Below are 14,686 nucleotides of genomic sequence, written 5' to 3'. Positions count from 1 at the left end.
ATGAGTAGGATTTACAAATATGAAGGCTATCAGTTCCATGATTATGTTATGTTATATGGCAAAGGTGAAAGGATTTTACAAACTCAATTATGGTCCCTAATCAGTTGACTGTGAGTTCATCAAAAAGGTGATTGTCCTGAATGGGTCCAACCCAATCAAGGGAGACCTTTCAAAAAGGGCGTTGGGTTTTCCCTGGGCATAGAGACTGGAAGCAGCAAAGATTTTCCTACTGGCCTTAAAATATCAAAGAGCTACAATGTGAATTATCTACAAAGGGAGCTGTGTGGCAGGGTACCGTGGGAGGCCTCTAGAAGCTAAGGGCCTCCATACAACAGTTGCAAAGAACGGAATTCTGCCAACAACCATATGAGTTTGGGTGAAGACACCACGTTCTAGATGAAAATGTAGCCCAATAGCACCTTAATTTCAGTCTTGAAAGACTTTGAAGAAAAAACCCACCTGAGCTGTGGCTAGATTTCTCACCTCCAGAAACTGAGACAATAAATGGGTGTTGAATTAAGCCACTAAGGTTGTGTTAAGTATTGTGTACCAAGAGGGTGTATATTCAATAAACACTGTTGAGCAAATGGTTTCTCATTCATTTAGATGCTCTGAATCATAAGAGCTACATGAATCAAGCTTCTCAATACAACTGAAATTTCTGATTGTCTGACTAGAGGCTATTTTATCACCACTTCATAGGATTTGATATCCTAAAAAATTAGACAGTGGAAAGGGGGCACATCATTTCAATCAAATAGTATATGATAGTAAAAATCAAATTCCAGAAGAAAATAAAAATGAATCAGGGGCTCCTTCATTTTCTTTTTCTACTGTATTCTTGGTGCTCTAAATAAACAACTGCATCACAAATTCTCTAAGCATTGATTGAAAAATGGAAACAGAAAAATATCAGCATAGAGAATTTTGCCAGTCTGAAGATGTGATGTGATGCTAAGTAAGAGGGGGAAACTTCCCTGATGTATTTTTAGAATTTTTTAAATAGACTGCCTTTGTTCAAATAATTCTTTTACTTTAGCGTATCTAAAATATAATTCTGGGTAAAGGTTACAACATGTCTGAAGACAAAAATAAAATCTACCAAAAAATAAAAATGAATTTTTGGATGTCAGTGTAGAAGATACTCAAGGCAAGAATATGAAAATAAAAAGTGACACCATCACAATCCCATTAGGGCTGTGGGAATACCACACTAGCAGACAGCCAAACTCCACCCACCATCTCCCTGGAAAATTCTCATAGCCTCCCTCAAAACTTCTCTTACAGGACATACAATCTGTATGCATGACCAGACAGCAGGCAAATGAAATTGGGACGTGCACATAGGAAATTCACTCCATAAAAGCATTTCTCCCTCCATTTTGTCTCCTCTTTTCCTCTTCAGCTGCCATGCAGATAGCTCTTTCTCCATTGATGTCCAATTAATTTAGAGCCTCGGCAGCCTCCAGACAAGGACAGAAGATGGCACAGCCTTGACTCAAAAGGACAGGCAGCTTCCAGGGAATGACCCTAATGTGCACCACAAGACAGGCTTCAGGCAGCCACTCCCAAGACCCACTTCCATCTGTCCTTTAAGGAAATGGTACTGCTGGTTGTCTAGTAATTTCTAATATTAGGAAATGTATGCGAAAAGTGATTTTTTAAAATGCCAAATTCCTGGCTTTGATTTTTAAGGAAAAGACTTTCAAATTAAATGGATTCATTTATTTACATAGCAATCATGAGGATCAGAGGAGAAAAGTGAGAATTCCTGTAAAGCATTCGGAGACCTTAGGAATAAACACACACACACACACACACACACACACACACACTGGTAGTAGGATTAACTTTTACCCAAAGCAGACCTTAATGAGAATTTGCTCCTTGATCTAATAAAAAATAATCAATGAGTTTGGAATATTTCTAGGATATACACAGTCATCCTCCTGGGACACATGCCACCACCCCAAATCAAACAAAACCTTTCTCTGGACATTTGATAGAAGCAAGGCCATATGTAAAGACATCTAGGTGACTGACTAGTTTGATCAGAGCAAGATAATTTATCACAGAGTGAGGCCTCATCAATAAATAGCAACACAGACTCAACATCGACCCCAGCTTATTGTGATGATTAAATGTGAAAGGCACAGAGAAGGAGCTTTTTAAGTATTTAGTGGTTATTAATATTATTATTAATCTAATTAACCATGATTAAAAACATATCTTTGATATGTTACCTTTGATTGAGCTGGTTAGGAACATTTCATAGGAAAAATTAAGTGACTTGTTACTGAGATGAAACTTTCCCAACTAAGTGACAGATTTTAAGAAGTTACACAGCGGCTGTGGAGTACATTTTTCACAAGAGGATATAAAATAATGACAGAGAAGTACCACTCATCACAAAGTCATGACTTTGACCACACTGGTATTTTTGCCATCTTGCATTTTTCATGTCTTTTTGGTATATTTCCAGAGCAATATTTTTTTAAATTTTAATGGAAAAGCCATTTAAAAAAATATTTAGTTTCCACTCATTTTTAACAGCAACATATGAAGCCCAGAAAACAACTATGTATTATAACTTATGTGTCATGATCATTGTGAAAATAATATATTTGAGAAAAAATATATATTCAGGAAAGAATAGTAACAAGCATGCATCATGATCATTAAGATAGTACTTTTGAGAAAAAGAGAATATACAGAAAAGGCTAGTGAATCTGGGAAGCATGTAGGAGAAGTACAAGCAGCATGTTCCAGAGCACTGAGCACCAAAATACAGACAGTGTCCCACTCATTCATCAAAACACAGCAGCAGTGCCAAGCACTGGGGATTTGCGGGAAATGTGACCCACCCACGAAACACTGTGGCAAACTATTAACACGTCTCAAACACACAGAAAGCATAAAGCACCTTGCGAGTCCAGGAACTACTGGCAGAGATGATCAGCGAAAGCCCCCTCATTGAGGGGAACTTCTAAGAAATCTTGCCACGAGACAGGTTTGGTAACAAAGTGGATAAAGAAAAGGCAGGCATCTTAAACACAGGGAAAGGCAAGTCACTGCTGCAGAAGCTTCCAGAGAACAGCTCCCATTAGTTCTATGTAGATTCTACTCAGAACCTTAGGACAAGTGACAAGCTACACAAAAGACTGGTGAGGAGAAAAGAAGGAAGACACATGCATACAGGTAAAGGTACCCAAGGTGGGAAGTAAACACACCAAAGCAAATTGAGCGGGTGGTTTCAGCTTTCTGGGAGTGGAAACAATTCATGAGCTAGATAACAGCACACCACAAAAGCAAGTTAATTAGTAAAAACTGTTACCTGCATCCTAAAGGAAAGGTAATTCTGCTGAGTAATGAAAAAAAATGGAAACTATTTTTTTATATAATCAATATCCATTATAACAATTATCCATACAAGTTGGATTTTACTTAAGAACCACTGAACTCATTTTCTTTTTTAAAAAAGATTTACTTGAAAGAGAGAGAGAGTGAATGTGTGTTTGTGTGTGTGTGTGTGTGTGTGTATGCACGAGCGAGGGGAGGGGCAGAGGGAGAGAATCTCAAGCCCCCCTGAGATTATGACCTGAGCCAAAACCAAGAGTCAGACACCCAATTGACTAAGCTACCCAGGCACCCCACTCATATTTTCTAACTCTGAATTTCTCTTTCCCAATATCACCAAGTTTCCACCTAGAAATATGAAAAGGAAAAAATATAATAATCTATTTAAAAATCTGCTTTCAATAAGTTTTCAAAGCAACTATTTTAACAAGTTTTCTCTAAAATTACAATTGTTCTTCCAAAAATATGAACAGATTTCACTGATGCATTACCAAGGAAATGTGACAATTTCGCAAAAACCTTTCTTCATGGTAGAAAGTAATCTGCAGTCTCTGGATAAGTTATAAAATCATTCCTAACAGAGTAAATACTTTACAACCAATCATTTTTTTTTTAAATTTAGGACTTAGCCAATATAAAAACATAACACGGGAAGTAATGGAACAGGGCTCCTGGAAGGAAGAAACCAAAGTATTATTGGCCACAACATAATTGTCTATCTAGAAAGCTCAAATGAATCGATTGATAAACTATTAAAACAAGTAACAGTCTGGTCAAGGAAATGAAGTTAAAATTCCTAAAAATCAATAGCATTTTTCAACCCCAGTAATAACCAACAGGAAATAAAGTTATAATGAAAAAAATCATTTACAATAACAATGACTAAGTAGTCCCCCCCCTTATCCACAGTTTCACTTCCCACTGTTCAGTTACCCACAGCCAACATGGCGCAGATGAGCCTCCTTCTGACATACTGTCAGCAGGACAGTAGAAGCCGAACACCACGTTATAGTGTCTGTGTTGTTCTCCTCGCTTCATTCCCTCACATGGGCATTTTATCATCTCACATTATCACAAGATGGATGAGTACAGTACAGTAAGATATTTTGAGAGAGAGACCACATTCACATAACTTCTATCACACTATACTGTTGTAATTGTTCTATTTTATTATTAGTTATTGTTAATCTGTTACTTGCCTAATTTACAAACTTTATCATAGATATGTACATATAGGAAAAAACATAGGATATACAGAGATCTATACTGTCTGTGGTTTCAGGTACCTGCTATGGGTCTTAGAACATATTCCTTGTAAATAAGGCGGGGGGGGAACTACTGGGTATAGAGAGGTCAATTTGAAGCAAATTACAAAAATTTACAAAGAACCATGAAGGATCAGAATAAATAGAGATATACGTTGAATGGGGAGATTGAATAGTATAAAATGCCAGCTCTATCCAAATTATTTTAATGTTAATTCCCAACAGAAATTTCTATGGGGGTGGTTAGGAGGACTTTAATACCCAACTTCATTTGAAAAACTAAATAAGTGATAGAAGCTAGGAATTTGTTGAAAAATAACAAGAAAAAAGCAACAAAGAAAACTCATAAAAGAACTGACACAGCGAATAGATTCTATTTTTAAATTTAATATATATCCTCATAAACCAGTGTAGAAATAAATTATATAAGGAATAGTGTTAAGAAACTAACTATTTGGGAGAAAAATGAACTCATCTCCTCTTCATGTCATATGCCTAAACACTGTGGAGAGTTCTATAGAGAGTTCTGTTATATGTTTAAAAACAAAGGAAAGCAAACAAAAACAGAAGAAATATTGGTAATTCCTTAACTGATCTGGGGTTAGGAATGATGTTTTACAAAAGAAGCAGATGAAATAAATGGGAGACACGTAAATTTGACCACATGAAAATTTAAGACTTTTGATGTTTATAAACATCAAAAAACTTGAAACTTTAAAAAAAAAATTGGGGAAAATCTCCGCAGTGAATGACATAGCCAGCCACTGTTTACTTGAGCTCTGGGACAGTATCAGCTCTTTGAAATGCTGATGGCCTTTTCAACATTCTACTCCATATAAATAGTTCTTTGCATCATTTTAAATACAGATCTGGAAAACATAAACTATATTTTATTTCAAAAACAAATCTGGGCTTTTGAAAATAGTTTATTTGCCCATAGATTTATAAGATCCCACATATGTGAAGAAATATCTTTGATCTTAGAAACAGTTTGAAAAGACTCAGAGCTTTCAGTTACATGGGTATGAAATAAAGTCTCTGAGATTTTTAAAAACCAATAGACTGCCACATCTTTGTTCTTCCAGAGAAAAAGCTATCTTATTTTATAACCCTAGAAAGATATATTTAGAACTAAGATTTTTTTCCTCTACTCTGAGCTTTCTTACAAAAAAGCAACCTTACCTTTTAGTTTGTTTTAATCCCAAAGGAGATAGTATCTGAAAAATAAAAATAAAACACGATAGGAAAAAACACATGAAAATTAATGACTCAAATACATTTATGCCTCTGTGATTTTTCATATTAAGTCTTACAAGAGCTCTGAAGAAACAGGTCCACTGTTTCTCTAAGTTTGCATTAGAACGACATTAAGCAAGTGGGGGCAGCACTTCTGAGGTTCAGCACAGTGTGAACAATAAAATCTCCTGTTTCTCTCTTCTCTGTAAAAGGCCAAATATCTGCCCAAAGGTATAAAAAGAATAGAGGCAAATGCATAGATATCCATATCTACTATGCTTGTTGTACATATAAGTACTAACACTTACTATTTGACAGTACAACTAAATAAAAATGAGGTCAATGTTTGCATGTCAAACGTTAAAGTTTGGTTTGTTTTACTTTCTACTTTGATAAATATTATATATTCTTTGATTACTGGTCACATAATTTCTCTAAAACTTAACCTCTAGAAGTAATAGTGAAAAACTCCTTCATGACACTTCTACACACTGAATCACTTGATGTAATTTTACTTCACCTAACAGCATTGCTAACGTATTTAAAAGGGGGGGGGGGGTTACATTACAACTACTAATTGTTCATAACACGTTAATTTTCACCTAAAAATATTTGGTCAGAAGAAACAGTTTGAGATCGTTTTTATCTGAATGATATATCTGTGCATTTAATTAAATCAATTCTAAATTTCAATATTGGTCAAAAAATAACATCAATATGTAAGTACAAGACACAAATTTAAAAAAACACATCTATTTATAGTTTCACAGATACAGTCCATCAAACCAGAAAGCCTCAACACTCTTAAGAAGAAACATCAACACAAAGCACCTGCACATAGTTACCCGCTGGTTAACTACAGATCTTCCCGGGCATTTACTGGCTTGTCATTCCTACCTGCCCTCTCTACAGTTTCCCTTTTGGGCCTGGGTCATAACAAAGGATCAGACGGGGGCAGAATTGGAATGGACATGGAATTTGCAAATGTATGAGTCAGTTAAAGCAGTAAAAACCCCTGAAGCGAGGACACTGATTTGGAAGTAGCCTTTCTGGACCACTACATGGCAGGAGAGTAAGGTCACATATGCCAGGGAACCAATGGTCTCGCAGGTCAAATGGCAACAAACGGATGGTCACAGGACTTAGAAACCAAATTTAGTTCCACCAACTTCAGAGAAATCACTACATCATCAAAGAAATCATCAAAGGGCAATATCAGATCCTAACCTTAATTGGTAGATAGAAAGCCTTGCTTCTCAAAGTAGGGCTTATATACACCTGGAGCTATGTGGCAAAAGACAAGGGCTCCACATTACCACAAGACAAGCATGGCTCATCTGTCAAGACTGCAAATTTTGACTGAATCATTTCTTTTCCCCTGGGGAGATACATGAGTTTTTCAAATTATTTCCCTGATAGTAAGTGAATAGGGAAATATTATAGAAGAGAACAAAGAAAAAAAAATCATTAATGTTAAACCAAAGCACCAAACTATAAAATATTCCACACTTGAGACCCCTCTTTAAGACTACTTAGATCCCCAGGTGAGGGTGAGATACTGAGATGGAACATTCACTCTGCCCTGACATTAGGGATTCTTCAAGGTCAAGCTCTGACATCATCATTACAACTCTACCACCATCTCCGCCATGACCACCACTCATAAAATTTACTAAATACTCATTATTACATCTGAAACCATACTAAGTTCTTTATACACATTATCTCATCTATTCTAAGTCAATAGACTTAGGAATTTTAAATCTGTACTATCAGACTTTTAAAAACTAATATTATTCATTGATAAATCAATGTATATGGTAATAAATTCAAATGTTATAAAAGGGTAAACAGTGAAAAGTAAACTTCTACTACATCCTCTACCTCCCTATAAACATTTTATATGTGTTATACAATTGTATGGGTGTATGTACACACATACACATATAAACCCCTCTCCCACAGACTTAATTTGTACACAAATGTTAGCATACTGTTCTGTATCATATTCTTACCAGTTAAGAATTTACACTGATAATACTCCACAGAAGTCAAGTAGTACACATTCTTTTTAATGGTGCAAAGTATTCCATATTCCATCACATGAAAGCCCCACCACTACTGATGAACATTTAAACTTTTTCCAATATTTTGTTAAAATGAATAAATCTATTTAAAAAACACCCTTGTACAAATATGTTTGCATACACATTCTAGCATTTTTAGGACAAAGTCCGAAAAGTTGAATTGCAAGGTCAAATGGTTTACGCATTTTAAATTTCAACGGACACAGTCAAATGGATCTCCCAAGTGGCAATGCGCTAGTTAGAAGTCCCACCAATGAGCCCCACCACCAATTATGAGTGCCACATTCCCTGTACCCTTTGTAGCACCATAAATGATCAAACCATTTCATCTCTATACTGCCAAAGAGTTTTACTAAAATAAAGTTACACTAAATAATTTTCAAGAAGATTTTTTTTTTAAGTCGACTTTTGTGCAAAGGACTGGTGTTTAAATCACCATCCATGAAATCAAAGAGTTTAAAATGTAGGATGCTGGAGCACCATGGTATTCACAGTGAAACATAGAAATACATTTATAAAAAAACATATGATTAACAAGAGAACAGCATAAGGTCCCCAAAGGTACAGGAGGAGGAAGAGCAAATACAGACGACGACAGGGAATGCATTCATGGAAGTCAAGTCCAGACAGCCTGAAAAGTACAAGGAAGAGAAAGCAGATTGTGTACAAACAAGGTGAGTGACGGCAGAGTTCAAAGTCAAAACAAATACTTATGCTGGATGCTACTGGTCTAATACTTGGGGTCTAATACTTGGCTAGGGGTTGCTCAAAATACAAGTAGTCCAGTCAGACAAGAAAAGTAAAAAAAAAAAAAAAGCCAGATAATACAGTTTCACAAGTAACAGTGGCCAAAAAGAATTTCTAAAAATCAACTCTAAATGGAGACCAGCAATTCAGAAAGGTTCTAGGTGACTATATCCTTTACACAAGGTTCAAAACCCTTGTAGGGCAGGACTGTCTTTACATATTTTATAGATGCACTATAGGACTCTCCTAAAAACATCTACTTAATATGATCATATTGCTCAAAATAAAAGTAAATAAAAAATGATGCTATAACTTCATGTTTTATCTTGCCGATAACTGCAATTCAGTCATTTCAAACCCAAGACAACAGCAAACTCCAGCAAAAACAAGGGTTTTGAAGGCAAAAGCCCTGGTTTCAAATCTAGCAAGTCACTGGGGTGCCTGGGTGGCTCAGTTGGTTGGGCAGCTGCCTTCCGATCAGGTCATGATCCCAGGGTCCTGGGATCGAGCCCTGCATCGGGCTCCCTGCTCCGCGGGAAGCTTGCTTCTCCCTCTCCCACTCCCCCTGCTTGTGTTCCCTCTCTTGCTGTGTCTCTCTCTGTCAAATAAATAAATAAAATCTTTAAAAAAAAAAAAAATCTGGCAAGTCATTTAATCTTTGAAACCTCATCTGCAAAATGGTGACAAATGCTATGCAAATGAAATTACATAGATATAAGAAAGACTGACTGATTGATAGAGATGATATTTAAACCTAGAGAAAGAGAGAATCTACATATAGAATCTAGTTGGGTCCCTGACACACAATGACTGAGCTCTACACAGAATTTTTCTCTCTTCCCTTCCAGCCTACTTCAAGTAAAACCAAAATATATAGTACCACTTAAATACTGACTGCTCCCAAGCACATCTTTTAGTATTCTCTAATTTCACTGATATAATTCCATCAAAGCAGTAAAAGAAAAAGTACTCAGTGATAAAGAATGCCTAGACAATTCAAAAAGAAGAATGGTATATTTTAGAAGTTACCAATACAAACAAAAAAAAGCATTTTGAATTAAAGAAGTCATATAAAAAACCCTGTATTAATATAACATTCTTGATTTGATCTATAAACCTAAGAGTTATTCATTTTGCTGAGTAAAAGCAAATTCCTAATATCTGCTCTTCTATACTCCTTAATACTGAACCACTATGTTTTTAATATAGCTCATCCGTTGTATAATTCTAGTCATCTTTCCATGAGCGTTTACCCTACTTGCCCTTCCCATATTCTCACCAGTTGTGAGTATGGCACAGTATCATGGGCAATATATTGACAGTGTTGAAACCATATAATATTGACCTTGTTTTCTTCATTTCCTCTCCTGACACTAAAATAGCTTATCCCCAACATAGCACAGGTATATACCTCTGGGAACATTAAAAGTAAGATTCTCTGAGAGAGCACAGCTTTAAATAAGGCAACTTAAGTTAATCTGAGTAGCTCAGCTACTTTAGGTATATCATCAATCATCAAAACCAGCCAGAAACTGCTAGAGTAGCATCTTCCAAAGTTCACATAAACAAATCTGTGAGTTTCTTAACATTCCATGCTTTCAATTAGTCTTTTGATGGCTCTGCTCATTTTTTTTTTTATAACCATATACTTCTTCCTATTGATTCTTAGCACTTCATATATTGGCAGGAAACGGCTGCCAACCTAATATAATGCCATGAATTTATGCAGCGCTTTTAATTAAGTCATTTTGGAATCTCCTTAGCATTTTGATGAAGAGAATGCGTTGTCTTCCCTGAAGTGAGGGCAGTTGAATTTTTCTTCGTATTTCCAGTACCTAGCCCAGTGCCTGCTACATAGTAGGTGCTCAGTATCTATCACATGTTGCCAGAGTGACAAAGTCCTGGGTTTGAATCCCAGCTCCGGTACTTTCCAAATTTAACCTGGAACGTGAGCAAATCATGTGACCTCTCAGGCCTTTAGTTTCTTGTCTGAAAAATGGGGATGAAGAATATCTGTTTCATAGAGTTTCTGTGAAAACTAAATGAAATAATGTATTTAAAATCATTTCCAGGTTAGCTGACACATAAGGGCTGAAGAAATTGTCGATGATTTTCACTAAACCACACATACATCCTTACTCAAATTCTCTCTGAGGTCATGAATTACATAGGTAATGTCAGACAATGGGTTCAGTAAGTAATACCCCCACCCTTTAAGGCCAGTAACTATAGAGAGGTGGATACTAGGCCCTAAGAAGCAGCAAATGTTCTCTGGAAATCGCCTTGACCATTTTAGAATATTACCTACACCCTGTTTCATGGTCCAGTTCTGTCAATATTGATCTCACACTTCCTTTAGACCCAACCCTACTATGACCCATTAACAACTATAACGTGAGTCTGAGGCCAACTAATCCCCCAGGCCTCCTTGTGTCTACTATGTCCTTCCTTATATCTAACCCTTGATATTCCATGATTGATCCTAACATTTCAGAGAACCACAGATGAATTTCACTAAAGCTAAGCTTCAGGGCCAGATAAGAGGAAATCCCAGCCACCAAGAGAACACTATATTTTGAGCCCTTCTGTGTGCCCAACAGGCTGGACATGGGGGAAGCAGTGACATTTGAATGTGAAACATGGCTCTGGTTAATCTCTCATTATCACTATCTAAATACAAAGCATTTTAAAACTACAACTCATTAGTCTATAAACACACCTTGAAAGAGGCAACATTAAAATGAGGAAGACCATGATTAATTCAGCCAAGCAAAATAAGAGAGAAAATGAGATCTTTTATCTGAAGACTATCTTAAGTACAAAAACCTCAGAGTCCGTAAGAAATGACAGTCCAAAAAATACTTGGGTTAAGATTATAAATCAACAAGTATTAACGTAATGTCTACTACAATAATGCAAACATTTGCACAGTCTTTTAGAAGTTACAAAGTACAGCTCAGATCATGATCTCCCAGTCCTGAGATTGAGCCCCATGTCAGGCTCTATGCTCAGTGGAGAGTCTACTTCAGATTCTCTCTCTCTCTCTCTCTCTTCCTCTGCCCCTCCCCCTGCTAGTGTGTGTGTGCGCACTCGCTCTTCTCTCAATAAATAACAAATTTTTAAAAATCTTTAGAAGTTACAAAGTATATTCCAACTACTAGTGAAATCTAACTACCCATCAGAATAGTAGGAATGGTTATATCTCTAGGGGAGGCTGGAGGCATATCCAAAGGGGTCTGTTAATGAACATGAAATTTCTTTGATGCTACGTTTCTGATTTTTCCCTATTATATAATACCCCTATATTTGTTGTAATCATACTTATATAATAAAACATCCATTAAAAAATCCCTCAACATGGGGCGCCTAGGTGGCTCAGTTGGTTAAGCGTCTGCCTTCGGCTCAGGTCCTGACCCCAGGGTCCTGGAATGGAGCTCCGCATCGGGGCTCCCTGCTCAGCAAGGAATCTGCTTCTCCCTCTCCCTCTGCTGCTCCCTCTGCTTGTGCTCTCTCTCATTCTCAAATAAATAAAATCTTTAAAAAAAAAAAAATCCCTCAACAACAGGGTTCAGAAAACATTCAAGGTTAGTGAACACACTTAGGTGTTGGGAGGTGGCACGCCCTGAAATGCACTGCTGAATTCACTGTACCATCCCCACACACTCTCCTATGCTTCTCTTCCATTGAGCTGTTCCTGAATTGTATCCTTTATAATAAAGCAGTAACTTTAAGTAAAGCACTTTCCTGGGTTCTGTATGCCAATCTAGCAAATGATTGAATCTCAGGAGGGGGTTCATGGGAACCTAAGATTTATAGCTGATTGGTGAGATGTACAGGTGGCAAGCTGGGATGATGACTAGCATCTGAAGGGGCTGGAGGGGAAGAGGGAATTTGCTGGGACTGAGCCCTTTACCTGAAGGGTCTAAGCTAAATCTGGGTAGTTAGTGCAGAACCAAATTTAATAGTAGAATACCCAGTTAGTATCTGGAGAGTTGGAAAATTGGTTAGTATGGGGAAAAAAAAACAAAGGATGCATTTGCTATCAAAAATTTTATGAGTAAAGATAGCTCACAGGCATTTCAAATGTCGCAAGACAACAAGTGGAGTCAACTAAGAGACAATGGTGAGTTCATTCTAGATTTCACTCACTTTTTTTTTTTTTTCACTCACATTCTTGATTTTGAACCATCACTCTAATGCTTGGAGAAACTGAATAAGGAAAAGCACATGAATGACTGTGGAAATCAATATGCTATAGAATTTTTAAAATACTGCACCAGACTGACTTGAAATTACAAAAGAATTACATTCTATCAATTTCATTATGAGTTGGAGCAGCCCCTCCATGCTTTATAGTAAAAGGTTTATTAGAGTGATTGAAAATGCATGAAGCCAAGGTGGAGCTGAAACACAGCACTCTATCACCCTCGAGCCCACCCACCACATAAAGCAGGACCATTTCGGAAAGGTGTGCTCGGATCCTGCAGCCCTGATGGAAGGAGCACTAGAGATGGTCCCTCCCTCCATCTACTCGGTTCAAGGCCAAGAATGGTGAACTTCACCATGGCTGCCCTCCACAGCGAAAGTTGGTTGGTGAAGGTTTATAAGGTGATATCAAGAAACAGTAGTGAGGAAAGAAGAGCTGTTTAAAACACAGAACTGGGCTCATCTGCAGAAAATAAACTTCTGTTTATATAAACCACTGTTGACAATGAGGTTCACAGAACAACGTTCCAGGCCTTGGAGGTGCAGTGTAAGATGCTCACAACTAAAATGGCTCAGAAGCTACTCTTACTACAACTAAGAACTTACTACTGAGTTGTTCTTATTACAAAAGAATTCCTAACAAAATACATGTCGTATCTTAAAAGCCAAAAGGAATAAAATAGGAGGCACCACAACACCTAAAATACACTGCATCACTCTTACTTCAAAATGACAAAGTCAGAGTAATAAAAAGCTGTAGACAGAGGTGTGACTGACCAGAGGGACTGGCTTAGGAAACTGAGGCAGACATTCCCCCACGGGCCTATGGGGGTTCCTGAGAGCAGAGTTCAGCCAGAAACTCGGTCTCCCGAATTTCAAGTTGTTAATGTTTCATAACATGGTATTGTCAATGAAGTGGCTAACACAGGAACCTAATGCAAAAAAGGGATGTATCCTACCTTCACACCACTCATGCTCAAAACTAACAGAGCAACAGGACTGATCTGCAAGACCACACTATTATTCTCTAGACCACATTCTCAAATAACCATGGCCACAGTGGACTGAGGGTAGAAGAGGTCAATGAGAAAGACTAAGCAGTCTCCTCCTATAATTAAAACAACTTCCCACATAATGATAGGTAGACTCTTCCCAATTTATTTTCTTACAACATGGGGAGAAGAGGGTATTTAATTCTGGCCTATCCTGAAGTCTAGTACAAATGGATGTCTGATTTAACAGGAACAAAAATAAAGGGTATACATTTAGTTATTTTAGGATCTAAAAGTACTAAGATCAGTATTTTTAGGTGACCTATAAAGAGCAGCATGAATTGGAAGGACTTTTTACTCTTTAAGAACAGATCCCTTCTATCCCCTGCCTGATCTCTGAAGGGGGTAAAATTTCCCAATCTGCTACTAAAAGTCAGCTGTACAAACCAGGAGTCAGTATGTTGTTTCAGCAATCAATACCAACACCCAGTGGAACCCACAAAGTGGGAATCAACACAAGGCAGTGGACGGTGCAGGTATACCTGTCCCCCTGCCCATCCCCCCAACTTTCCATTCTTAAGTGAGGCAGACTGTGGTCTAGTTACTCCAGGATTAAGGCTGTGAAAGAAGAAAAGGAGGAAAGGTCATCTCAGAGGTGAATGGTGTGCAAGGACGCAGGCTGGATACTGCAAACCCTACGGGCAATCTTCACCATCTACAACATCACCTTTTCTATGTGTTCTTCTCGTCACCAACCAACTTCACAAACTATGCAGATTTCATGTCAAGTAACAGA

General features: G+C 37.4%; 1 protein-coding gene across 10 annotated transcripts in view; it reads right to left on the bottom strand.

The window, feature by feature from the left end:
- FARS2 (phenylalanyl-tRNA synthetase 2, mitochondrial) overlaps positions 1-14,686 on the bottom strand; it is a 616,343-nt gene that overhangs the window by 515,143 nt on the left and 86,514 nt on the right. For 4 of the 10 annotated variants that reach the window (XM_035030777.1, XM_035030779.1, XM_035030778.1 and 1 more), the window contains one exon: positions 5,805-5,839. The exons of the other annotated variants lie outside the window; for them this stretch is intronic. The gene's annotated coding sequence lies outside the window, so the exon portion shown is untranslated. The remainder of the gene's footprint in view (positions 1-5,804; positions 5,840-14,686) is intronic. 10 annotated transcript variants of the gene reach the window in all.

Source organism: Mirounga leonina, unplaced genomic scaffold, assembly GCF_011800145.1.
Source record: "Mirounga leonina isolate KUSES-001 unplaced genomic scaffold, KU_Mleo_1.0 Mir_366, whole genome shotgun sequence".
In the NCBI taxonomy this organism is placed as follows: Eukaryota; Metazoa; Chordata; class Mammalia; order Carnivora; family Phocidae; genus Mirounga; species Mirounga leonina.
Note: the sequence above shows the minus strand (reverse complement) of the source record. Positions and strands in the feature narration are given on the sequence as shown.